At 43.5% G+C, this 27,259-nt stretch overlaps 1 protein-coding gene across 3 annotated transcripts in view; it reads right to left on the bottom strand.

Annotated features, from left to right (window-relative positions):
* The window catches only part of tp73 (tumor protein p73), a 248,278-nt gene that overhangs the window by 216,850 nt on the left and 4,169 nt on the right, over nt 1-27,259 (bottom strand). The gene's annotated exons all lie outside the window — the stretch shown is intronic.

Raw genomic sequence — 27,259 nt, 5'->3', positions numbered from 1 at the left:
TTTGGTGGGGCCAATGAGCAAGCCACTCATGATGTTTACAGCCATTGAACAGCCACTATTCCTTCCAACACATCAAGAGTCCGCAGCAAGGACAACGATGGGAGCTCCGACACTGACAGTTTGAAAGGTACCCAACAGCTTCAGGCTTACGAGAGAGGGCACAAAAACACCATGTCAGTACTCTTTTATATGCGGTTGGACCATAGCGAATGATATCCTGGCAAGACAAGGAGTCAAGAGACCTTGGCATCCTACATACCTGAGGGTCTTTGATAATTTCTTCAGCCCTAAAAAGAATCTGGTCACTGAAAGGGCAAGATTCAACCAAAGGCTGGGTGAATTCATAGGCTCATTTCTTAATGCCTTGTATAGACTGGCCAGTAGTTCGGCTACAGAGCTTTAAAATATGAATTAATCCATGACCACATTCTAGTCAACGTGCTTGATGAGGCACTGTCAGACTTCTTGCAAACCAAGGAGGATTTAATGCTAGAGAAGGCCAAACAGTTTGCAAAGCAGAGGGAGCTGCGTAAACAGAATCAGGGTGCACTTCAGGGAGACGTCGAGGCTGGGGATGGGTTAATCCAGTGTGTAGGCCTAAGTCAGGAGACCCACCCATGAACAGGTCTGCCAAAACTGCTGAAGGGGTGGCAAGAACCCTTCCAACTATTTTGAAATGATCCAGATACAATGCCAAAAAGAAGCATCACCACAAAGAATGCCCAGCAGGGGAACTGAATGCTTTCTCTGTGGCAAGACCAGACATTTTAAACAATTTTGCAGGTCTAAAGTACAATTTAAAGGAAGAAAGCTGGAACACGCTTCCAACCATTTTGAAGTCCTGGAAATTAGAAATACAGCCTTTCAATCTGATGATTTCCTAGGAGAATTCAAAAATCCCAATAAGCAGCTCTGGTCTGTACAGCTGGAAGTCCAAGGATACAAAACAGAATTTAAACTGGACATCTGGGCTGAGGTCACAGTCTTATCAGACAAATTGGACTGGCTTCATGAAGTAGACATCCAGCAATCTAAAATAAAGCTACAGGAGGCCAGGGGCCACAGGCCAAAGTGAAGGGTCAGTTCACTCCAACTCTTAGACACAAAGATAAAGAAATTAACAAAACTCTTTATATATTACAGAACCAGCAAATTTCTCTACTCAGCAGGGCAGTGTGTTCAGGACTTGGTCTTCTACAAAAGTCAATGAGTAATAATAGATGACAGCAGAGCAATATACAGGAATGAATTTCCAAAGCTGTTCCAAGGACCGGAAAAGCTGAAAACTGCAGTAGAAATTGAAGTCAACTCATTATGCAGTGAGCCATTCTTTATTGAATAACGATCACCAGGGCCAGGGAGAGAAATCATAGGCCCTGGTGCTTCTCGTGTTTCTGGGGCCCCCTATTTCCCCCTCCCCACTTTAACCCTACACCCCAATCGTGCATGATATTTTTCCCCTTTCAAGATTCACCAAACAAACAAACACAAAGGTCCTTTGAGTCCATTATGCACTCCTGTTCTAGCAATTTCACCTCACAAAGCCTGCTCACAGTAAACTTTCATTAGCAACAAAATAAAACAGAATTCCAGCCATGATTCCACCCACTGTTCGCAAGATAATTATGGATGGCAAAGGCCATGTAGCCTAGCTCGTCTCATCCATCCAGAATGGCATACAAACATTCATATTAGGAGCAGGAGTAGGCCATTCATTCAGCCCCTCAAGCCTGCTCTGCCATTTGATAACATTGCCTACATTATATACGAGTGACTACAACTCAAAATTACTTAATTGGCTGTAAAGCGATTTGGAACATCATGAAAGGTACTGTATAAACGTAGGTTTCATCTTTCTTTCATTACACCCACATGTAGTAGGCAGAGTGACTGTAGCAATGGTGAAATTGGAGGCTTAATGCGGAGTCTAAGGATAGTTAACCACAAAGCAATCAACTGATGCTAAGAAAGTGGCTACAAAGAAATCACTACATTTACAAAACAATTCAACTCTGTAGCTAACACAACTTCACCATCATGATTTCTGGCAACTACCCACTAACATACAATTGTGCTGTACACTGTATTTACAGCCTTTCCACAGGTTCCACATGATATTGCATTACATTTGTACTAAGGAAATGTGAATATAGTATTTTTTTAAAATTGTGTGGGGAACTGTCCCAGATTTGCACCAAGTGCAGTAGCGGGCAGGAAAAATGATGTTTTACTCGCCAGCTGCAATGGCAGTTTTTCATGCCTTTTTATCCCAATCCCACCTCATTAATCATGCATTCTCAGGAAACACAGTGTTTCAATGGTAGGTGGGCTCTCAATTGCACGCCACGCCATCACTTTGCTGCTTCATCACACCGTGTGCCATAATAAAGTGCAGCCATGCAAACACCTCTCAGTGCTTCCAGCCCAGGACTGCTGCAAACAAAACATGGCCCCAGAAGGCAAGAAGACTGCAGTCCCCCAGTTTAATGATGCATCCCTCGAGTGCCTTTTGTACGTATTGGAAGCCCGCCGTGATATCCTCTATCACCACTTTGGCCATAGGAGGGGCAGCAACATCACCAATCCAGCATGGGAGGCACTGGCAGCAGTGGTCAGCACCAATGCCCTGCAAAAGAGGACAGCCACCCAATGCCAAGAAAGGATGAATGATCTCCTTTGTTCCACTAGGATAAGTCACCCTTCTCATCACACTCAGCTCACACAATCAAAAACCCATCACACATTTAGTGATCTCTCACTGCCAGTTCAAGGGACATCACCATTCACTCTCACACACACCTTCATTGCCCTCAGCCTGTCCATGGCACCCCTCACCACCCACACATGCCAGACATACTTATCATCTGGCCTGGCAGGCGTCTGGTTTACACTCTCCATCTGTATACATGCAGGAGAAGCTGGCACACAGTAAAAGGAAGAGGTCACAGACTGGTGGAGGAATGCCTAAAATCAAAGTCCCCTCTGACTTTGAAAATAGATCCATCCAGCTGGCCAGCGAGGATCTGGACCGTTCCTGTGCTGACGGTGAGGTCAGCAGTGCTCTACCAAGTGAGGATCCAGCAGTGAACCATCTATCAGACAACAATGCTGTGAGCGATGGGTCCTGTTCCACAGTCCCCTGCCATGCACTAATTATCTCTCCTTGCTTTTGCAGGCACATCTGGGAAGTAGCCAACGGAGTCCACAACCCAGGGCCTCCAATCAAGCCCTGAAGAAACCTCTGAAGGGGAATCTGAAGGCACCTTCATTGAAGACCCGTCAAAGCACTCACCCACACCAGTGCAGAGGCACACACCTCGGCAGGACCTAGCTTTAGAGTCACAATCTGGTGACCACATTGCATTGTCTGATCTACAGCAGGTGGCAACAGGGACTGCCCAGGTCTCCGGCACTCAGAGGACTGCTGGAGGCCAGAAATCTGAGTCCGAGTCAGGTGACGAGTTTCTGGACTCGGTCATGTCACAGTTGCTGGGGCTGCAAAGGCAAGCTCAGGAACATCAGTAAGGGATGCCCGCTGCACTCCTCAGATTGCAAGGTACGATGGAGGAGTCCATGGGCCTTCAGGCTGAGGTGATAGTGCCAGCATGCCAACACACTGAGGTCAACACTAGCAGGATGGCGGCCGCCATGGAAACCTTGGTCCAGGACATCGATCCTGCACTGCTGCATTCATTGCTGATGCCCTAGTTGGCCTCCAACAGTGTTTATGAGAGAGGGGTGCAGGGCAGTGGGATCTCACTTCAGCTACCCCTTCTCCTCAAGGCATCAGCCAGGGGCCCTCAGGCACCCATAGGGAGGAGAATCAGCAGGTACACAACCCAAGGCCATCCATCCAAGGTATTCCAGGAGTGTCTGGCCCATCCGAATCCCCTCTTCCTGTGGCCCCAGCAGCTCCAGCTCCACAGGCCGAGAAGGGTGCCACTGCTACACAGCAGACATGGCCCTCCAGGTCTCGGCCCTCCAGAGGACACCCACCAAGGTCATCGCAGACAGGGCGTAGCAGTCAGCAGGCCGTCTCCACCTCTGCTGTGGATGTCGGGGAGCACCAAGATGTAGCAGCAGGATTAGGAAGGTCAGGAAGATGTAACTCTTCTGTTACAAACAAATAAACTAAATTAACAAAATCCAGGGACAAAGTAAAAAGGCAGCCCCTTAAAAGGGAAACTGCAAAAACAAAAAAGAAAAAGAAAAAAATCAAAAGGAAGCTTACAAACATTAAATCAAAATGAGACTGAAGATGTCTATAAAGCACCCCAGTCCCCGCGCTGCCCACTGAGCATGGAAGGCCTCGGAAGTGCTGATGGACACCACATGCTCCCTCTCCAGCGACACCTGGCTGCGAAAGTAGCCATAGAAGAGGGGCAGACAGCTGGGCCAGACGACCCCCCCAGATCGTCCGCTGCCTGGGCCTGTTGATGGCAAACTTGGCCAGGCCCAGGAGCAGGTGCACAAGGAGGTCCTCCTCCATCCCTGCCCCCCTCTGCACTGGGTGCCCCTAGATCAGGGGCGTGGGGCTGAAGTGCGAACAAAACAACAGTCAAAGGTTTTCAAATAACTGAAAAGGGGAGTGCAGCCTATAATTGCTTAGCCTGGGCACGGGTGTTAATCACTTGTACATAATGTTCACTATAAATAAACTCCCAAGAATGTCTCCCTGCCTATGGCTCCTAGTTCTGATGAGCAGTGTTTGTGTCACTGATGTGAAATCTTGGTTCCTGCAGGTTTCTCAATCCAGGGCCTATTCCCTGTGCTTTGTGCAACCTTCAGACCAAAGTGATGGTCTGACCTCACTGGACACATTAATGGTGCCTGCACCTTGATGGTGCTTGTCATTGTTGCCAGAATGTCGTGGGCAGGTGTCAGAGTTTCGTCATTCTCTTGGTGTGCTCTCAGCACCTTGAAAGGTGGGGCTGGCCCCCCATCCAGTCAGCATCTGCGACCGATGATGCTGTGTTCTTGAAGGGGTCACGTGGTGAAGGCTGACAAAGGATCAGGTGCATTTGAAGTTCCAAGACTACGTCTCCATGATATGACCCTGATCGTAGAGCACGAATGAGCTGCGCTCAGCCAGACAGGAGTCAGACATTCACAGAGGCTATGTGAAGATCTATGGTGTCACCTCACTGCATGTCATCATCTTACTCCACAAATCTAGCACCTGAGAGCCTCCCAAGCACACCTACCTCGTCTGGACAGTTCAATGGACTCACCGCCAGCATAAGTTCGCGACCTTCTCACCGTCATCCCCGTTGACGTCCTCCTCATCAGAGGAGATGTCCAGCTCCTCCATCTCCTCCTCAGCCAGCTCCTCTCCCCATTGCAGCGCCAGGTTGTAAAGGGCACACCACCTGACAACGATGCGTGACACCCTCTGTGGACTATATTGCAGTGCTCTACCAGACTGGTCCAGGCACCGAAACTCATTTTCAGCATCCTGATGGTTTGCTCCACCAAGGTGCGTGTAGCAGCACGACATTCATTATACCTTTGCTCTGCTGCAGTCTGAGGCTGCTGCACGGGTATCATCAGCCACGTCCTCTGCAGGTAGCCCTTGCCCCAAGGGGCCATCCCTGATGCCTCTGTGGACCCTGGATGATGTCAGGGAGCTGAGACTGGGATTTCAATGTTTTTTTTTTGCCAAAGTCACAATGGATAATCAGAAATCCTCACCACCAGAGAAATTTTAGTCCCACAATATGACCACCTTCTGCTAGAGTGTAAACAGGGTGGTACAGGGTGAGGTGACCCTAGGATGAAGTAGAGATTTGTAAAACCTTTATTTAACCAATCTCTTAGGGACAAATATGGATTTCATTCCCAGACTTTTCAAGGGTAATAAAATGGTAATAGGTGAGTCAACACCCTGTTTTGCATTACTGCTGGTTTTTAGTTTCTTACATTTATTTTGATGAGGCACAAGATTCACAAGTCATCAGCAGGTCATCAGAATTGTGTCTACTTTAGGATATAATAGAAATTTAGACTACCATGTATATGCTGGTTTAAACTCAAAAGAGAATTTTGAGGGTACAGTACTTCATGTGGTACTAAACCTTAAAAAATGACCCCCCCAACATCAGCACCCCCTCCACAATCTCCCTCCACCATCCAATCCCCCATAACCACAAACCCCCACCCCACACAGTCCCCCACCACCCCCCCCAACACATCCCCCAGCCCCAAAGGCTCCCACGACCCCCAACCCACAAGCTCCAGAACCAGATGCCCCTCAACCAGATGCAACCACCCACCAACCACACACCCTACATGCCCCCACACCCAACCACAACCCCACCCCCATCCCCACAGACCCCAGGTTCCCCACCCCCAAACCGCACACCCCCACCACATCCACCCACCCCGACAACCCCAAAACACACCCCACACAACCCCAGCCCCCCAACCACACACCTTCCCCCATGCCATACGCCAGCCATCTCCACCTCCCCCATGCTCCACACCCCCCAAACCCAGGCTCACCCCAACCACACAGCCGCTACCCCCCCCCCCACTCCCCACCCACTCCCCCAACCGCACACCCACCCCATCCCCAGCTTATTGCTGCGTAGTAAGAGGTGCATGAGGAGACAGGAGACTACGGCTGAGCGAAATGGAGACCAACTGAGTAGCAAATTATGTTCACGTGGGAATTTTGTGCATGGGGGAAAAGAGGTGCTTTACGTAAGGTTTATTGCAACTCAAAATGTGTGAACTATTAGATTTAATCAGTACTAATAAGGTTTATCAATGGTTGTAAGCTTTATTAAGTTAAGGCCAAGTAAAATTAAGTTAATATAAATTAACCAAAGTAAAATAAAGTTAACATTAGTGAAGTAAAGTTAAGACATAGAAGGGCAGCTCAGTCATGTGGAATGCGTGCCCTGTAATATGTGGGAAGTCATGGACGTTGCCAAGTGACCTAGATGACCACATGCACAGGAAGTGTCACCAGCTGCAGAAACTTGAACTCTGGATTTCGGAGCTGGAGCTACTGTGGCACATTGGCAAGGCTGAGAGCTATGTGGATAGTATGTTCAGAAAAGTGGTCACAGCACAGGCTCGGAGAATAGATGGCAGAGAGGAAATGGATGACCGCCAGGCAGTTGGAGAACCATGCAAGTGGTGTAGGAGTCCTGAGGTCCCGCTCACTAATTGGTTTTTCGTTTTGGATGCTGGTGAGGGCGTTGGATCCTCAGAAGAATGCAGTCAGAGCCAGGTTTGTGGCACCATGGGCAGCTCAGCTGTACAGAGGGGGATGAAGAAGGGAAGAGCAGTAGTGACAGGGGATTTGTTAGTTAGAGGAACAGACAGGTGTTTCTGTGGCCGGAGACATGACTACAGGATGGTGTGTTGCCTCCTTGGTGCCAGGGTCAAGGATGTCACAGAGCGGCCGTAGAACATTCTTCTGGGGGAGCCAGAAGTCATGGCCCATGTCAGTACCAATGATTTAGGTAGGAAGGGGTCCTGAAAGCAGATTTTCATGAAGCTAGGAAGAAGATTAAAAAACAATACCTCTAAAGCAGTAAATTCAAGATTACTTCCAGTCCCACGTGCTAGTGAGGATAGAAAAAGGAAAATTGAGTGATTGAACATGTGGCTGGAGAACTAGTGTAGGAGGGAGGGCATCAGGTTTCTGAGGCATTGGGGCCAGTTCTGGGGCAGGTGGGACTTGTACAAGATAGATGGGCTGCATCATAGCATCACCAGGACTAACATCCTCACAGGGAGATTTCACTAGTGCTGTTGGGTAGGGTTTAAACTAGATCAGTAGGGGGGGGGGAACCTGAGACAGATGAAGCATAGGCAAGCATCAAATAGGATCAGAATAGAGATTAAAGTTAAAAAAGCAGTATTAAAGGCACTATCTGAATGCACAAATTGAGGTAAATGGGTATGATTTAATTGCCTACATGTAGATGTAGCCACAGGGTGACCAAGATTGGAAACTAAATATTCAAGGATATTCAGCATTCAGGAGGGATAGAAAAGGAGGTGGGTAGTACTATTAATAAGGAATGATCTTAGATCAAAGGATCAAGATGTAGAATCAATTTGGGTGGTGCTAAGGAACAGCAAGTTTCAGCAAACATTGGTGGGAGTGGTTTATAGGCCACCATACAGAAGTGGTAATGTTGGGCACAGTATAAATCAGGAAATTAGAGGTGCATATAATGTGGGTAATACAGTAATAATAATGGGCGACTTCAATTTACACAGACCGGGTTAACCAAAATCAGCACTAATGCTCTGGAGGAGGAATTCCTGGAGTGTGTATGAGATGTGTTTCTGGAACAATACGTTGAGGAGCCAACAAGGGATTGGGCTATATTGAATTTAGTGTTGTTGTGTAATGAGAAAGGGCTAATGAATAATCTTGCTGTAAAGGAACCTTTAGGAAATAGTGATCATCGCATTTTTGCATTAAGTTTGAATGCAATATAGTTCATTCTGAAACTCGGGTCTTAAATCTGAAGAAAGAAAATTATGAAGCCATGAGGGGCAAGTTGGCTATGGTGGATTGGGAAAATACACTAAAAGATTTGACAGTAGACAGGCAATGGCTAGTATTTAAAGAAATATTACACAGTCTACAACAGTTATATTTTCCTCTAAGGCACAAACACCCAGAGGGAAAGGTAAATCAACCACGAATAACAAAAGTTAAAGATTGCATTACTTAAAGGAAATAGCTTCTCAGGATGCCAGGAAAAGTGGTAACACTGAGGATTGGGAGCAATTTAGAACCCAGCAGAGGCCAAGAAACTGATAAAGGAAAATAGGATATGAGTGCAAATTAGCAAGGAACATAAAGCGGACTATAAAAACTTCTTTAGGTACAAGAAAAAGATTAGCTAGGCAAATGTGGGCCCATTACAGGTGGGCACAGAAATATTTATAGTGGAGAACAGGGAAATGGCAAAGAAACTAAGCAATTACTTTGCGTCTGTCTTCACAGGAGAAGATACAGAAAATCTCCTAAAAATGCTAGGCAACCAAGGGAATTGTGAAGTTGAGGAGCTAAAGAAATTAGTATTAGTAAAGAGGTAGTACTTAAAAAGTTAACTGCATTGAAGGTTGATAAATCCCCTGGACAAGATGAGCTTCATCCCAGTGTTGAAGGAGGTGGCTACAGAGATAGTGAATGCATTGGTGATCATCTTTCAAAATTTAGATTCTGGAAAGGAGTAAATGTAACCCCACTATTTAAGAGGAAGAAGAAGAGGGAGAATGGAAGGCCTGTTAGTTTGATGTCAGTAGTAGGGAAAATGTTAGAATCTATTATTAAGGATGTGATAACTGGACATTTAGAAAGGAATGGTAAAATTGGGCAGAGTCAACATGCATTTATGAAAGGGAAATCATGCCTGACAAACTTGGGAGATTTTTGTGGATATTACTTGTAGCATTGATAAAGGAGAACCAGTAGATGTGGTGCATTTGGATTTTCAGATTGCTTTTGATAAGGTCCAACACAGGAGGTTAGTAAATAAAATTAGAGCACATGGGATTGGGGGAAAACATGCTAATATGCATTGAGAATTGGTTATCAGACAGAAAACCAAGATTAGGAATAAACAGGTTAATCTCAGGTTAACAGGCTGGAGCTAGTGAGGTACCACAAGGATCCATGCTAGATCCATAGCTGTTCACAATCTAAATGATTTGTATGTGGGGACTAAGTGTAATATTTCCAGATTTGCTGATTACACCAAACTGGCTGAGGACATGAGTTGTGAGGAGGATGCAAGGAGGCTTCCAAGAGGACTTGGACAGGCTAAGTGAATGGGCTAGAACATGGCAGATGGAATATATTGTGAATAAGTGTAAATTCAATTAACTTTGGTAGAAAAAAACAAAAGGGCAGAGTTTCAAGAGAATGAAGCCCCCACAGAGGCAGAAGATCTGTTGGAAGAAGAGGTCCTAGGCCTTACTACATTCTTTGATTGCACTGCCAATGATCATGAAGTCTTTGTTGTCTCTTTTGAGCAGAATCACCCTCTTGTTGAAGGAGGTAATAAAGAGGTGAACTTGTCTACTTATTCACAGAAAATCAGTGAAGAGGCCCTTCGGCCCATCGAGTCTGAATCGACATGTGAGAAACACCTGACCTACCTACCTAATCCCATTTACCAGCACTTGGCCCACAGCCTTGAATGTTATGACGTGCCAAGTGCTCATCCAGGTACTTTTTAAAGGATGTGAGGCAACCCGCCTCCACCACCCTCCCAGGCAGTGCATTCCAGACCGTCACCACCCTCTGGGTAAAAAAGCTTTTCCTCACATTCCCCCTAAACTTCCTGCCCCTCACCTTGAACTTATGTCCCCTTGTGACTGACCCTTCAACTAAGGGGAACAACTGCTCTCTATCCACCCTGAACATGCCCCTCATAATCTTGTACACCTCGAAAAGGTCACCCCTCAGTCTTCTCTGCTCCAATGAAAACAACCCAACTCTATCCAACCTCTCTTCATAACTTAAATGTTTCATCCCAGGCAACATCCTGGCGAATCTCCTCTGCACCCCCTCCAGTGCAATCACATCCTTCCGATGAAATCCATATAAACTATATCAACTGCACTACCCTCATCTACACACCTGGTCACCTCCTCAAAAAATTCAATCAAATTTGTTAGGCATGACCTCCCTCTGACAAAGCCACGCTGACTATCCCTGATCAAACCTTGCCTCTTCAAATGGAGATAGATTCTCTCCTTCAGAATTTTTTCCAATAGTTTCCCTACTACTGATGTGAGGCTCACTGGCCTGTAGTTCCCTGGCTTATCTCTACAAGCCTTCTTAAATAGCGGAACCACACTAGCTGTTCTCCAGTCCTCTGGCACCTCCCCTGTGGCCAGAGAGGAATTAAAAATTTGGGTCAGAGCCCCTGCGATCTCCTCCCTTGCCTCCCTCAGCAATCTGGGATACAAATCATTCGGACCTAGAGATTTGTCCACTTTTAAGCCTGCCAACACCTCCAATACCTTGTCACTCCCTATATAAATTTGCTTAATATGATAAACCCTGTTGTGCTAGAGTGCCCATCTGGAAGATTGGCATGTGAAGCATCGCTAAAAATGACCAACCTCATCTTCTGGATCACCCAAGGCTGGAAACTTGAGCACACATCTCTCAAAATTTAATTTATTTTTTTTTAAAGCATTTTATTTGCTCTCAGAACTTGCTCAACTATAGCATGTTTCATCATAGCACTCAGCTCCAACACATCATAACTAGCGTCAGGCCTAGTCTGAGTGCACAACCATATTAACTGCCCAATCAAGCTTCTCAACTATCCTGTTTCTTCCTTGGTAGCAGTGAGGATCTACCATGAGTTATTGGGATATGATTAACGTTTTCTAGGTAAGATTGTTGATTCAATGTCACTCCTAACTTGCTCTGCTTAATGTCTAAACCTATGTATTTAAAGGCCCCGGAAGCCTGACTTCCGACCTGGAATTCCTTCTTTATCTTCGATTACCCATTGTTCAAATTCTACAGAGCCTCCCCACAGGAAATCATCAACATGCATGATAAAGATTCCAGCTAGTTTCTCCTTATTGTACCAGGAGAAAATTACAGGGTCTGCCTTTAACTGACTGCAACCTGCTTTTAACAGGTCAGACCTCACGGAAAAATACCACTCTTGATGCAGAATTCAACCCATTGAACACTTGTTCAATTTCCATAGATTTCCTTCTACATCCCCAGCTTCTTTAGGTGGCCTAAAAAAAACTTCCCTTGAAACTTCTCCCCCTGTAAAAACGCAGCCTTCATATCAATTGATTTGCACTCCTAGGAATAGGATGCTAAAATAGCTAAAAAAAATCTTCAAACTCACTTTCTCTGCAGTAGGTAAGTCCACTCTGACATCTGATCTCCTAGTCTCTCTTCAAAGCTTCGGGCTGCTAATCTCACTTTGGCCTTATATGTGACATCTGGGAGTACCTTTTCTGTACAGATCCATCTGAGAGATAAAGCTGGCTGTCCTGTGTCAGATATTTCAGAATATAACCCAAATTCCTTCCAACTCTAACTCTTTCCATTTGGCTTGCTTCATCAGCTTACTTTCCAATTTATTAGCAGCTACTAGAATATCTCAGACATAAGGACTTCTACTTCTATTGAGATTGCTAGCTTGCTCTCTAGACCTCCTTGCTAAGCTATGGCCTCTACTCACATTCCTCTCCCTTTCTGGGCTGCTACTATATAAGATCATTCTCCCATGCAAACAGAACTGATATTTTTCTAGGGTCACTACCACTTTCTGGTCCACTGTCAAAACTCATACTGCGCTTTCTGGGTTTCCACATCTTTACCTCGGTTTGCCAATTGATAGGTCTTGTCTCCTGTCCTTAATCCTACACATTTAGCCAATGTTTGTATTTACCAGTGGCCTTTCCTGCTCTCCCTATGATAGTGGCATCCCTCCATACACTGGAGGGATGCCACTATCATCCTGTGGCATGTTTGTTACCTTTGTTCCTACTTTGAGTAGTTGCCCTTTTGGACAAATAGCATTGTCCTGTACCTCTGTATTACTTTATTCAGTCAGTCAACCCTGTATCTGCTGTCGTCTGCTCCTCATAACTACAGTGTGTATGTGTGGGGTGCATGGTGCCTCCTCGCGTTCTATGTCCTGTTCAGAACCCATAAAAGTATAGTCAGTACCAATTAACCATGAAGAATGTACCCTAAGAGTTTGATTGCCGTGTTGCACAATTACTATTTTCCCATCACTCCCTATTAACTTGCCAGGTCCTTTCCACTCTTTCTGGCCTTCCCTTTCATAATATACCATGTCTCCTTGTCTAAACTGCATTCCCGGTGGTCTTTTGCGGTGCCATAGGGCCCGCCGAATTTTCTCCGAAGCCTTGGCTTTAATGAAAGCTTTTCTGCCTGCATGCAAAGCATTCAGATGAGCAGAAAAGGTGGAGCTAATGTGAGTCCCTTCTAGGGCAGGAGGAGGATCTGACAATACCGAAGGCAACTTAGGATTTCTTCTGTACACCAAATGGTACAGACTGTACCCCAACTGGTACAGACTGTACCCCCTAACCATTTGCAGCGAGTCCTTTGCATGCACCGCCCATGCTAGCACCGTTCGCAATTTACATTGCCCATGCTAGCGCCGTTTGCAATTTACAATCTGGTTGATCAGCTAATATTTTATGTAACATGTCATCTATTACCACATGGTTTCTTTCCCAAAGACCATTACTAAACAGGCTCTCAGCTGCAGTGTGCTTAACTATGATGTTTAAATTTTCGCACATATCTCCAAATTCCTCATTGGCAAATTCCCCACCATTATCTATGAGGAACTTCATTGGTGTTCCTAATCCTGTTCCTATCCATTTCTCCATGACCTTATCGACAATGGTCCTTTTGTCTTTACTATGTATCACAATGCATAGGCTAAATCTGGTTGCCACATCTATAAAGTGCAGTAAAAACCCCTCTCCTTGTCCCAAACTTTCAAGTCCATTGCCACTGCATCGTTAAACTCCCTGGCTAGTGGCAAGCTCACAACAGGACGCGGCGGTGTCTTGCGATATTTAAGGCAAATTTCACACTGAGCAGTGATTCATTCAATAAGGTCATCATATCCTTTATCGACCATTCCCGCATCTCCAAGTAGAGTCTTCTGTTTCTGCAGCACCAGATGTGCAAACTGTCTACGTAATTTCTAAATTATCATCTTTTTGTCCACCAAATTCTTATTCTCAGCAGTTAACAAAACTTCATGAACTTTTTGATGAGAAATCTCTGGCATCATTAGTGGCAAGCAGTAATGGTCTGACTGAGTAAAATGTAGATCCACATTTTTTCCAAACATGACTGCTCGATCATTCTTCATAGCTAGCATCATCTGAGCCTTCTTCATCGTAGATCGACTCAACAATAGTGGTATCTCACTAGAAACCACATCAGTACTGATAAACAGATTGATCCCTGCTATCTTACAAAGGAGGGCCACTCATTTGGAGGATGTTAATATATTGAAGCAGGTAGAGCTTTCATATTCCTCAACCTTCCGCCAGTCTGCCTCATCGAGAGGCTCCAGATAGCAGTCAAGCAGTCCATGCTGCACACTGTAGAAGTGCGACCACTGTCCAGAACTGCACAGTTGAAGGAATCTACCATCAAGTTACTCACCACCAGGTTCAAACTTTCAGTGATCAATACAATTCCATCAAGGCAGTCACCATCATCATTTTCAGTTTCAGATGAATCCATCTCATGGGTTACTTCAAAAACACAATTCCTTCGCTGTGGGCAGTTCATCATGTAATGATACTAGGAATCACATTGAAAACGCAGATTAACCATTCCCCATGCATTTTTTTGGGTTTAAACACCTATGGTCACCATCCCAGACACGCTTTTTGTCCCGACTCTCAAAATGGCTAGGGGTACAACCATTTTCAGACTGCTTGTCATTAACCCCAACTTTGTATTGGAATCTTCATCTAATATTTGGTTGGCCTCAAAATACAGCCACCATTGAATTCTCTATCCTTTGTTTTACAGCATTGCTGTTCGCGTTTGCTAAAAAAGTAGCAGTGAACGACTGTTTCTCTAGAAATTTTTTTAGGGCAGCAGCCATTTGATCCAAGAGAGATTCTCTCCCCTGGAACTGAACCCCTGTTAGCATTAAAAGACTATCCACATGGGAAATGCGAGCACAGCCCAGTAATTTAAGTGACAATACCAATTCTGGAATTTCAAGTTCAAATCTCTGTAATCTCCTATACCATTCATCAAAATCAATGATATATTCTTCCATGGACTGATCATCTGATTTCCTAAACCTATCAAATCTCATGCAAGCTTCATACGCTTCCAATAACTCATCCTTTTTGTAAAACTTATCCAAAAATTGAAACAGGAGTTTTAATCCCTTTTATGATCCAAATCATCCACTTTCCACTCTGAAAATACCTTACACCTTATCTTACTTTTGGCTGGTAATGAAAACACCAAAACCATACCTTGCTTCTTCCAGGGCATAGAAATAACCTGGGTCCACGCTTCAACTTCAGCCTTCCATTGCTGATAAGGTTCAGAGTCAGAAAAAAATTGGTGGATAGTCAAAGCTTGCAATTTTGCACCATCCTTCCACCATTCCATAACTTAAATTGTCAGCAACAGTGCACTTCTTTTCCCTCAGAGGATTGAGACAGAAATCTTCATATACAGCAATCAATCAGCAAAGCTCAAAGTTCATCCTCTGCTACCATGTTAATCACAATAAGAGGTTGTGGTGGAAGAATTAATCCTGGCTGGTCTTTTGGTTCAAGCTGGTTTATTTTCAAGACAACTCCTCAGTACTACTGACTTACAAGTAGTTTTCCACAAAGCGTTCTAGCTGTATGTTTTTATTCTATTTAGATGGATAATCAATGCCTATCACCAGTTTAACTAGCAATTGTCTTTAACAAGGTGATTGCCATATTAACACAGATCAACAATCTGAAATAGTATTAACACTAGCTGCCTTTCCTATTACTATGGAGACTCTTGTAGTAACAAACCCCAACGCTGATGTTGAACATTCAAGCAAGTCTGCAGACCAAGATACTGTGCAGGAACTTCCCAAAGATCCCAATCTCTGTTGATGATGGTGCAATCCTACTTTCTCCTGTTAACACTGAGATCCTATTGACTGCAGTGGAGCAGCCTCATGCTGAAGCAAGTGTGGTAATGATACCACTGTCTACAGAAAATGAAATCCCTACCCTCGGAGTGGTAGGGAAGATCTCCTTTCCTGGTATCCAGCAGTGTCTTCGGGATATTCTTCGTTCTTCTTTTCGTCTACTAGATTCATTCATGACTCAGTATACAATGCAGAAGTTAACAGAGAGAATTTCAACTTGTTGTCTTCCTTTTCCAGAGATTGTGATCGTTCGAGTCATGCAGGGTTCTCTCTTGAATCAGGTTTTCCTTGATTGGTTTTCAGCGCCTTAACATTCAGGTCATTGTAAGAGTCACAGCACAGAAGCCAGCTGTTATGAGAAACTGCTATCCCACTCTAATTTGTATGCCTCCCAAGGGGAATATAAGGGAACACGTACGTCCTACACATTCTCCAGAGAGCCGAGAACACTGAGCGATTGATGCCTTTGGCGAAACTGATTAAAGGAGGTGGGGTGGATGGCCGGGGGGGGGGGGGGGTGGAGGAGAGGTAGGAGTTGGATGTAAACATGGGGGTTAAAAGACAGTGGAATGTAATATAAGTAGTTTAACAAAATAATTTAAGAGTTTTGAGTTTAAACTTGGGGGATGCGTAAAGAGTTAATGGTTACATTAATTAGACAATGATGTTAATGATGATGAAAGCATGACATCAGCGTCAGGTCAGATGATCAAAAGACTCCAACGGAACAAGACACAGAACACTTACCATGTGGTCTTGGATTTAAATAATTCTAAATAAATAGTTTCAAGAAAAACTTAATACATTCTATCTTCAAGTCACTCAGAGTAAGTGAAGCCTCATTGAGCCATAAGACAACACAAATAGAGGGCAACAAGGCAAACCAACCAACATTCACGACTTGATGTGGCAGGACTGCAGAGCTTTGACATGATCTGTTTGTCATGGGATTGCTTAGCTCTGTCTAAAACATGCTGTTCTTGCTATTTAGCCAACATGGAGCCCTGTGTTGTAGTTTCACCAGGGTGGTACCTCTCATTTTTAGGTATCCCTGCTGGTGCTCCTGGCATGCTTTCCTACACTCCTCACTGAACCAGGTTTGACCCCTGTGTTGATGGTAATAGTAAGGTGAGGGATATGCCAGTCCATGAGGTTACACATTGTGGCTGAATATAATTCTGCTCTGCTGCTGCTGATGGCACTCAGCACCTCCTGGATGCCTAGTTTTGAGCTGCTAGATCTGTTCTGATTCAATCCCATTTGGCACAGTATAAGTGGTGCCTCACAACATGATGAAGGGTGCCCTTAGTGTGAAGAAGGGACTTTGACTCCACAAAGACTATGCAGTGGTGATTCCCACCAGTACTGTCATGGACTGATGCATCTGCAACAGGTAGATTGGCAAGGGCAAGATCAAATAGGCTTTTCCCTCTTTTAGTTCTCTAATCACCTACTGCAGGCCCAGTCTGGCAGATATGTCTTTCAGAACTTGGCCAGTTCGGTCAGTTGCGATGTTACCAAGCCACTGTTTGTGATGGACTTTGAAGTTCCCCACCCAGAGTACATGAATACCTTGCTACCCTCAGGATTTATCCACCAGTGAGGTATCTGTCCATTCCAAACATCCAGACCCACAAGATTCATTTAGGACTGACTGTTGAACCCAGTGAATAACTGAGCTGTCTGAGCTTCGAGTTCCAGATTGCCAGGGCTGGGGGCAGCAGATTGGACACCTCTGACTTATAGAACACTAAAATGTTTATGACTTCCTAGTTTTCTTAGAATAAAATGGTGCAGGATTACCACCCTTTCTTGGCTATGACACAATCTGCACATATTTCTTATAGGAAACAATCTTTGCATAAAATGAGCTGTAGCTAGTTTCTCAGCTAATTTTTAATTGCAAAATAATGCAGATTATAAATGAAAATGAATTCATAGAATGTTTTTGTACAATTTTCACTTAAAACATTCCGTTCAGAACACATGGGTTTCAGAGATTTACAGTGTAAAATACTATGCATTATATGCAAAAATAATGCTAAGTCCCAGTGCAAGAAATGTTACTGTTGCTGTCAAAAAGTTTAATTACTTTCAGTATTGTTAATGCATTTTTTTTTAAAAAGGCATTTTTTTCTAAAAAGGCTGCATGGTAACATCCTCACTGTGTCCCAATTTTCTGCCACTTGGCACTTTACAATCAGTAAGACTAAAGGAGCAGAAGTTATATTTTAGCTAACCTCTCTAACCAGGGCTGTTACGCTTTTAGCTTGGGTTCACCTGCTCCCCTCCTAGTTAGTTACACATATCTCCTTGGTAACATCCATAGTAACATAACACAACTCTGTCTAGTTGGGTCACCTACACAATCTCAGAAGATCAACGTTGAAATTTCAAGATCATTTATGCAAAGGAAAAACACTGAAATAATCTGCACGTATCGCCACTCAACCAAAGTTCCTGTAACATTGTGATTCCTCTTGACCTCGTTTCCTTTTCACAACACTGCATGCCAACAACATTACATTTGAAGGGCATGTGTCTTAGTAGCAAATATGTAAAGAGAGTAAATTACTGATTTCTGCACTTCTGGTGGAGCATCTCGCCAACTGAGAGCCCGTAAGTGAAAAGAGGCACATGCCGAAACATGATTTTCTTTTGACTTGGACATCAATCCCAGGCCTCTGCTGAGTCAGCTCTGGGAGCACACGCAGGGAGATGCTTAAATTCAATGGATGTGCCATTCTGATTTTGCCTCCGAAAAGGCTGGGTTTGGGTTTCAGGGAGCATGAAGTCACATCCCACCACTCTGCAATGCATCCTATTATTGTCCCAGTGCCATGCTCTTCCATTTTAAATGAATGTTTTAAACCAGACAGAAAAGAAACATTGACTGCAGTTGGTGGGGTACAGTATGCTATTGACCCTTGATGTGCAGAAGCGATTCAAATTGGTGGAAAGGCTGAAAGAATTGGACTTGTTCATCTTTGGGCTGTTCAAAAGATTAACTGGGGGTATGACCCATGTCAATAAAGCTGTATTTATAGTGCAAGCACTGCATCAGTGCAGGGCAGTTTTACTTTCTACCAATCCTAAATTAAGGGGTTATTTTGTAACATTCTTCTCCTACTATGGATCCAAGGTAGTGTGTGAATCAAAGATAAAGTTATAATTCCAAAAAGGAAGATTCTGCGACATGAGCTCCAGTCTAGCAGGTGAGCCTCACAAAATTATCTCTATGATGTAAATCCAGAGTCAGGGGCTGACCTAACTCCAGAGGGAAGCGGTGTGACACTGGTGAGACACTCCCAGGTCAGGTGATAAAGGGTTAATTTTGCAAATCTCTTCTCCCAACATATAGCCTAATTAGATGGGGTGTCAGGTTGTAGAATCTGCTATATAAAGTTATAGTTTCATCTCCAATCTGTGGCTCCTTTTAGCAAAACTCCACACAGGCCGCAGCCTCACAATAATCCCCTCTTTAGAACTTCTTAGCATTGGTGCAAAGTGAAACTGCCTGGCACCAATGCTATCATCGTATTGCAAATGCAACCCTAAAGATCGAAGGAGCTGTATGTTAGCAGAATAGTTAACACAAACAGCAATCATTAAATTAGCAAGCCTCAGGTGAGAGAATTTTGTTTCCCTCAGGATTGTACATATATGGAACAGTTCTCATTGAAAATAATTAAAGAGGAATGTGTAGGGGAGTTCTTTTCTAAATATTACACTGAATTTTGGTGAAAAGAAGGTTAAAATACTAATAGCTTCTGGTGCTGTTTTCATGCCCACATGAACTTGTCACATCAGGTCATGTTGCTTGGCTGGTCAACTGTGGGAGCATTAACAATCATGGGAAATCTGATGGATGAAAATTCTTTCAGTCCTCAATCCTGATCAGAAGGCATTTGAGACAGGAAAATCTAGACTATAGAGCTTTTTCAGAGAGGCAACACAGACATGATGGACCAAATGGCCTTCTTCCTGACAATTAAATGCTACAATTCTAAAGAAGGCATTCTCCTTCGCATTTTCCTTCCAAGAGAGGTCATTTGGATCCTTGAAAAATGAGTTGGAGTAATATCTAATTGTCAACAAAAATAATGGTCACAAGGGAGACATTAGATAAAGAGCATCAAACATCCTGGGGTCAATTGGGTTCTGGATCTGCTAGAACTTCAGGAATGCTACTGGTAGATTATATTTGGTCAGGGTTGAATAATGTGCCTGTAAAGTTCAACTGACATCCAGGCTTTTTTGCTCAGTTATCAGTTTTATCTTCTTGACAGATTCCCATAAAGCAGAATTTCTCCAGGAGTTTCAAGTTGGGAACAGCCTATAAAAATACAAATTGCACTGGATAGAGGAAAGAGCCGGTTTTGACTGGCCGAATGTAGGTTTCTTGTTGCATGATTTCTCATGTTTTACTGTTTTCAGGTTTCAAAACACACCCTACTACTGAAGTAGCCTTTACCATGTCCTCGGTGCAGCCTACAACTACTTCTTAAATGCTTCCAGGATTTTGGCCTCCATTGTTTTAACAAGAAGCCAATTTCCTTCTTCAGAAATTTTTGAATTACTGGTGAGGAGCTGTCTTAAATCAAGCCTAGATAAATGAGATGATGCAAGTGTGACCAATCCTAGCATATGGGGTTTAACACATGCGTATAGAATCATGATTGGATGATGCTTATAAGCCACCTCTCTCAATTGTCATAGAGCAATGGGGTTGCCTAAACAGTGAGTAAGAGACAGACAGTAATGGAGATAAACGTGCTAGGAAGTACATCAGTGTGTTAATTAACGCTCACTTATTTTTGTTCTATATGCCCAAACCTGATTACAGAAGCCCAAAACACCACACCTTTGATTGAAATGGCCTTTGATCCCTAGGGAAGGTCTAGGCTCAAGATACGACATTAGTGCTAAACATGACCTTATACTCTTTTGACCAGAGAAACCAAATGAGTAGATTTGACATTCTGTAAAAAAAAACAATTTCCAGTATAGTATTTCAATAACAACAACAACTTGCACTTATATTGTGCCTTTAATGTAAAAAAACAAACATTCTCAGGCACTTCAGACAGGTGTAAATAGGCAAAAAATGGATCAAAGGAGGAGATATTAACAGAGATGAACAAAGTTTGGTAGAGGTGGATTTTAAAGAGAGTCTTAACGGGAAAGAGGATGGTAGAATGGCAGAGGAAATTAGGGAGGAAATTTCAGAGCATAGGGCCTAGAAGGCTGAAGGTGCTAGTGAATGGACAAAAGCACAAAATGCCAGAGTCAGAGGAATAGAGAGTTTATAAGAGTGGGGGTTGTAGGGCTGGAGGAGGTAAAGGGATAGGAAGGCAAGCCCATGATGAGACTTAAACAATGATGAGAATTTTAAATTGCGGGCCATAGAGAACCGAGAGCCAATGTAGGTCATTGGATGATAGCGAGAAGGACCTGATGTGGGTTAGTATATGAGATTGGATGAACTTATGTTTGCAGAAAGCGGAGAACAGACGAGCATTGGAATAGTGATGTCTGGGGGTGACAAAGGAATGGATAAGGGTTTCAAGGGGTTCAGACAGGAGTAAAGGCAGTGGATATTAAGGAGAATGAAGTTGGTAGGTTTTTTGATGGAGAGTAAATGGGGTTAGAAGATTAGATCAAGGTCAAACAAGATGCCAAGATTGCAAACAGGCTGGTTCAGACAGAGACATTGGCTCAAGGGGGGTGTTGAATTACCGCAAGGGTACAGAGTTTGTGACAGGTGGCTTCAGTCTTACCAATGTTTGACTGGAAGAAATTATAGTTATCTACAGCTGGATATCAGGCAAGCAGTCTGACAATAAGAGGCAATGGAAGGGTCGAGAGAAGTGGCGAGGACATAAATCTGCTGTCATCAGCCTAAATGGGGAAGCTGACTCCATGCCTCTGGATGATTTCACCAGATGTAGATGCAGATGAGGAAGAATTAGGGAGCGAGGAGAGGTCCTTGGGAGGTAATTATGTTGGGGTAAAAAGAGAAACCATTGCTGTAGATACTCAGGCTACAATCAGATAGGCAAGTGTGAAACTGATCAAGGGTAATCCCAGTGAGCTGGACAATGGAGGAAAGGCTTTGAAGGATGGTGGTGTGTCAAAGAGTGCAGAGAAGATGAGAAACCACAGAAATAGTCTTAAGGAGCACAATTTCTGACTTTGGCTAGACAGGTTTTGGTGTAATGGTAGGAAAGGACACCGATTGGAGCGTTTCAAAGACAATACACTTTGTGGCAAAAAGACAAAGCCAATGGTAATGACAAAAGGGGATGGACTCCCAAAAACTCCCCTTACAGTGAGTAATATGGAAATAGAGCAATAGATAAAATTGTTATTGGGGTGGTGTAGTAATGTCTGCATGCTGAAGCAACAAAGAAACTAGTGATTACAAAAAGAGATATTTAACATGAAGCAGCTTCTGTTCAACTGCAAAGCCACACTGGTGATAAGTAAGAATAAGTCGTACATGTGGGCAACAGGACTGTGCAAAGGAAAATACTGAAGCTTAACACCAACGTTTATATGAATGGAAATGTGTAGGAAGATTTTTTTTTCTTGGCACAGTCCGTGCACCTCATGGGGCCTTGGGGGGCACATAACAGGAAATTGGGTATCCTAGTCAATGATCTTCCATTTGTTTCAATTAATACAGCAGGAAATCTTTCCTATGACTTAATTTCTCCTAACTCTTCCAGTGCAACAGACCTGCTTTTACATCAAAAATATCTGGTGCCTATTTTTATTTAGTTAGATAACTGGTTTAACACACCTTCCCTGATCCTAGCACCAACAACCAGTAAGCTGATCTCAACTTTCTTGCCTGATTAACAGGCCAAGTCTGCCATTACCCATAGATCACTTAAATGACAAATTTCAATTACAATTAATGTTTGTGGAGCATTTAATTTTTTTGCAATTACATAATAAAGTTATCTGCAACATTTCAAAAGTGCTGCACCTTTCCTAGTACAAGGAAGTTATGTACTATTATGTGAGGCCTGTCCCTGTACAGGTACTGCATGTGCTCTACCTTTCCTTATTCAGGTCAAACAATGTATACAATGTGTTAGACCTGTCTAATACAGGTACAGTGTATACTGTATGATTATTACCTGTGCTTTGTCCTATCTTCTCACTGCGGTTTCTGATGACACTAATAGGTGAAGGGATGGAAAATCAGATTTGATCTAGTAAAGTTATGTTAGTTCATAAACCATTGCATTTATTTGCAATTCCAAACAAAAATGTGATTCTATCTCTCCTGCAATAAAATTAGTTTTTCTAAGGAGGCCAGAATTTCAATATATGTCTTCAATGGGATTTGTGCTTGAATTTTCCTTAGGCAACAAATCTTCCCTTAGTTCTGATAAAAGGTCACAACCTGAACCATTAATTCTGTTTTCTCTCCACAGATACTGCCAAACCTGCTCAGCGTTTCCAGCATTTTTTGTTTTTAAAACTTCTCCTGGCGTTTCTTGAAGAGTTAGGTGGGGACAGAGAACATGTGAAGTTTCCATCATTGTTGAGGTCTGCCTCCTGATTCGTTGACTATGGAGAGGATTTATAGCATCTGGGGAAATGTCTATAGGCTTCAACCATTCAATAGTGTGATTGTAAAGGATTAACTTTGGAATCATCATATCTCCTTAGGAGCTTAAAAGTCCGGAAATTTATAATTCATCAGAGGAACAAGCTATTCTTCTTTGGTATTCTTCTTAAGAAACAGATTGAACGAATCAAAAAATCAGGCAGAAAAGATCAACCTAACCCTTTCAAAGTGTGATGGCACATAACATGTGATGAGTTACCTGTTTGATTTTCATTCTGAATTAGGAACTGTTTCATTTAAGCCTTTACTTTAAAGATACTTTTCACATAGAACAATTATTGGCTTCTAGAGATCTCTTTTCCCCCAAATGGTGTTCGATTTTATCCTCCCGTTACCCTCCTGATGGTCTAGCCAAGCCACATATCATCCACAATCAAGATCATAGGACCTGGAATTATAGAATTTTACAGCACAAGAGGGGCAATTGTGGAGGTTGGTTACCTCAGTTGGCTAGATGACTAGAGTGTGATGCAGAATAATGCCAACAGCATGGGTTCAATCTCTGTACCAGCTGTGGTAGTCCATGGAGATCTGCTTCCTCACCTTGCTTTGCACTTGTGAAGTGCTGCCCCTCAAGCTATGCATAACCAATTGTTTCTCTCTAATGGAGAGAGATGCCTTTGCTCCTTTGTGGACTATGGCTAATTACCAAAATTACAGGAGGCAATTCCACCCCTTGCAATGAGAAACAGCTTGTCACTCAAGCCCTTTTGCCATACGGTTTTAAATTTTCTTTTTCAAATATTTAACCACTGTCCTTTAAAAGCTTTTATGGGTTTTGCTTCTACAACCAAATCTACCTGTCCAAATCTGTGACTTAATAATTGATTTGCATAGGTTTAGCATTACCTCTGCTTTTACCCCTGTACTTATGCCTCTGCTTATGCCTGGAGTTTCCTGATTATAACCTGCAGCCCATATGTGACCCATGAACAATGGCAATCCTGCCTATTTACCCAGGCAATCCAATTCTATTACCCCGACTCACTGTTTTGTCCTGCAAATGTCATGGGTCTGGAGGTTTGGAAATGGCTTGTTGGTGGATTAATCTTAAAACAGAACATCCAGATTTGCCAATAACTAGACCTTGAGATCAAAATTATTGGGAATGAGTGTAAATTTTACAGCCCTGATTTTCTGAAAATGGCAAAATAAAGACTGACTCTTCAAATTCGGTGCATGTATGCTGGCAGCTGCGAGGCCACACTGGACCAAAGTTTCTAATGGGAGTCCCTCCTCTCAAGGCTATTGGCGTTTGAAAAGCTTTCCCACAGAACTTGCTTTTAGCACACATGGTTTAGGAGTGCAAAATCCATCAAGGCAGCAGCTCTCAAAGGGATGCAGCTATCTAATAAAGGGATGTCACGGCAGCAAAAGTAGACTAGTTATTTCCAATGGCACATGAGAGCAACACTGCTTCTTTTGATGCTGAAGAGTTGGATGTCTTGCTGCAGGAGGTGCATCAAAGAAAGGTGGCGTTATCTGGGGCTGAAGACAAACTTCCAGCTGAATATAACCACCTTTGTACTGTAGGCAAATACAGCAGGAAAAATACATACAGCAAGGTCCCACAAACACCAGTGAGATAAATGAGCAGTTAACCTATTTGATATAGCCGGCTGGGGGGCAGGGTGGCTAAATTTTGGCCAGGTCACCAGGAATTCCCTGCTCTTCTTTGAGTAGTGCAATGGGACCTCTTTCCTCCGTCCATGAGGACAGATGTGACCTCGGTTTAATGTCTAATTTAAAACATAACACTCTGGCTGTGAAGCACTCCCTTAGTACTGCAGTGGAGTGGCAGCACTGTGGGTATACCTACACCACATAGACTGCAGTAGTTCAAGAAACTGGCTCACCAGAACCTTCTCAAGGGCAATTAGGGATGGGCAATAAATGCTGGCCTAGCTAACGATGTCCACATCCCGTGCAAGAATTTTTTAAAAGCCTAGGATATGTCTTCAACTCTTTGGACTCAGAGTGGGAGAGCGCTACCACAAGCTATGGCTTACCTTATAAGAATAGCCATCTGGCCTATGTACTGAAAGACTCCTGGCTCCATTGAAAGCCTTCATATTTTTTTCTTTCTTTACTTGCCCCATTACCATCTCCTTTTGCCTTGCACCATCATCCCTCTTGTCATTTAATCTCTTCTGCCTTCCATTTCATCACAGACCTTTGCTTTCGTCCTTTCACCCTCTCCCTCTGTATTTGCCTGTTAAACTTCTAACTTTTTCTAGCTCTGATGGTCATCAACCTGAAATGTCAACTGTTTCTCTATCCACAGATGCTGCCTGCCGTGCTGTGTATTTCCAACAGTTTCTATTTTTTAGTTCTGATTTCCAGCATCTGCAGTATTTTGCTTTAGCATTTAATTCATTGACACATTTCTTCCAGGAATGCCCACCTTAATGAAGTTCTGCTCTTCTCGCTGACCGAAGTTTTGTTTGTCTCTTACCTTATTCATCTTCATTGCTTTCCGTTTCTGTTCTTGTGTTTGGTCAGGGATTTACCAAAACCCACTTTCATATCCATAACTCTTTCCTCAGCAATCTCAGACTTATTCCACATGGATTAGAACTGAAATTCCCCCTTCATGTTTCAGATCCAACAATGATTACAGGTATCTCTAAAACGCTCATCATTCCTTGAACTACTGCTCTCATCACATCCTGAGATCCATGCTCAATGCCTTGCGCCACTATATCCATGCTCTCAACTTCTCTCTTCAGCAGCACTGACTCAAAGCTCTCCTGGTCCACAGTTCCAATTCATCCTTCACCTCATCTGAACTTTAACAAAATCTTTCTTTCTTTGTTCCTTTAAAGTATCAAGGATCACAAACTCCAAAAACTCTTGGATACCAATGAACCTCCAGATCCTCCTTGCCCTTCATTTTCCTGGAGCCCTATCCTTTCTTCCAATTTCACACCTTGCTGTATTTTCATTATCCCCTCTGACCTTCTCCTCTGTTCTCAGCAGTTCTCAGCAAAGGCTTCAGCTTCATTCCCTTACTTCAATGAATTTTGAGCTCACGGCATGACACTGAAAGTTGTTCCATCACCTTCACCTCTATGCCCACTTCTTTAGCCAGGAGTCTTGCACCTGCACTTTAGACTCTTTCTCATGGCTTCAGAATTCTTGTTTCACCTGGATACCTCTCTTTGGCCTTAAGCCCACTATGGATCTTTTGATTGAGAACTGCTGGTGTGTCAATGGCTGTATCAATTTTTCCACCCATTCATTCACTCATACTAAACTATCTCCCTCAGAACTTTCAGTATTCCATTCTCTCAGGTCCAACCCAGACAATGCCATTAAACCCACTGACAAGGGTGGTGCTGTTGTTGTTTTGTGAACCAACCTCTACCTAGTGGAGATGAAAAGCCAACTCTCTAGCACCTCTTCCTGCCTCCCCTGGGATCATGACCCCAGCACTGAACATCAGGCCATTGTTTTCAGGAATGTTACTGATCTCATCTCCTCTGCAGATCTTCCCTCCACAGTTGTCAGCCTTGGACCCCCAATCCTGCACAGTCCGCTCCTACTTCCTTCTCAAGATTCACAGACAGGATTGCTTTGGCAGACCGATGGTTTCAACCTACTCTTGCCCCAAGGAACTGATTTCATCTTAGCACGATTCTATTTTTTTCTCCTCTTGTCCAGTCTCTACCCACCTACATTCAAGACTCTTCTGAAGGCCCCTGCCATTTTAGTGGTTTCCAGTTTCATAGCCATAACTGTCTGCTTTTCTCCACTGATGTACAATCCCATTAAAACTCCATTACCCTCCACGTCAACCTGAGGGATCTCCATTTCTTCCTTGGACAGGGCCTGAACCTGTTCCCATCGCCACCATCGTCTTTCCCTAGGCTGAACTATTTCCACATCGAACAACTTTTGTTTTGAGTCCACTCACTTCCTCCAAGTAAACGTT

The sequence above is a fragment of the Cetorhinus maximus genome, chromosome 15, assembly GCF_964194155.1.
Source record: "Cetorhinus maximus chromosome 15, sCetMax3.hap1.1, whole genome shotgun sequence".
Classification (NCBI taxonomy): domain Eukaryota; kingdom Metazoa; phylum Chordata; class Chondrichthyes; order Lamniformes; family Cetorhinidae; genus Cetorhinus; species Cetorhinus maximus.
Note: the sequence above shows the minus strand (reverse complement) of the source record. Positions and strands in the feature narration are given on the sequence as shown.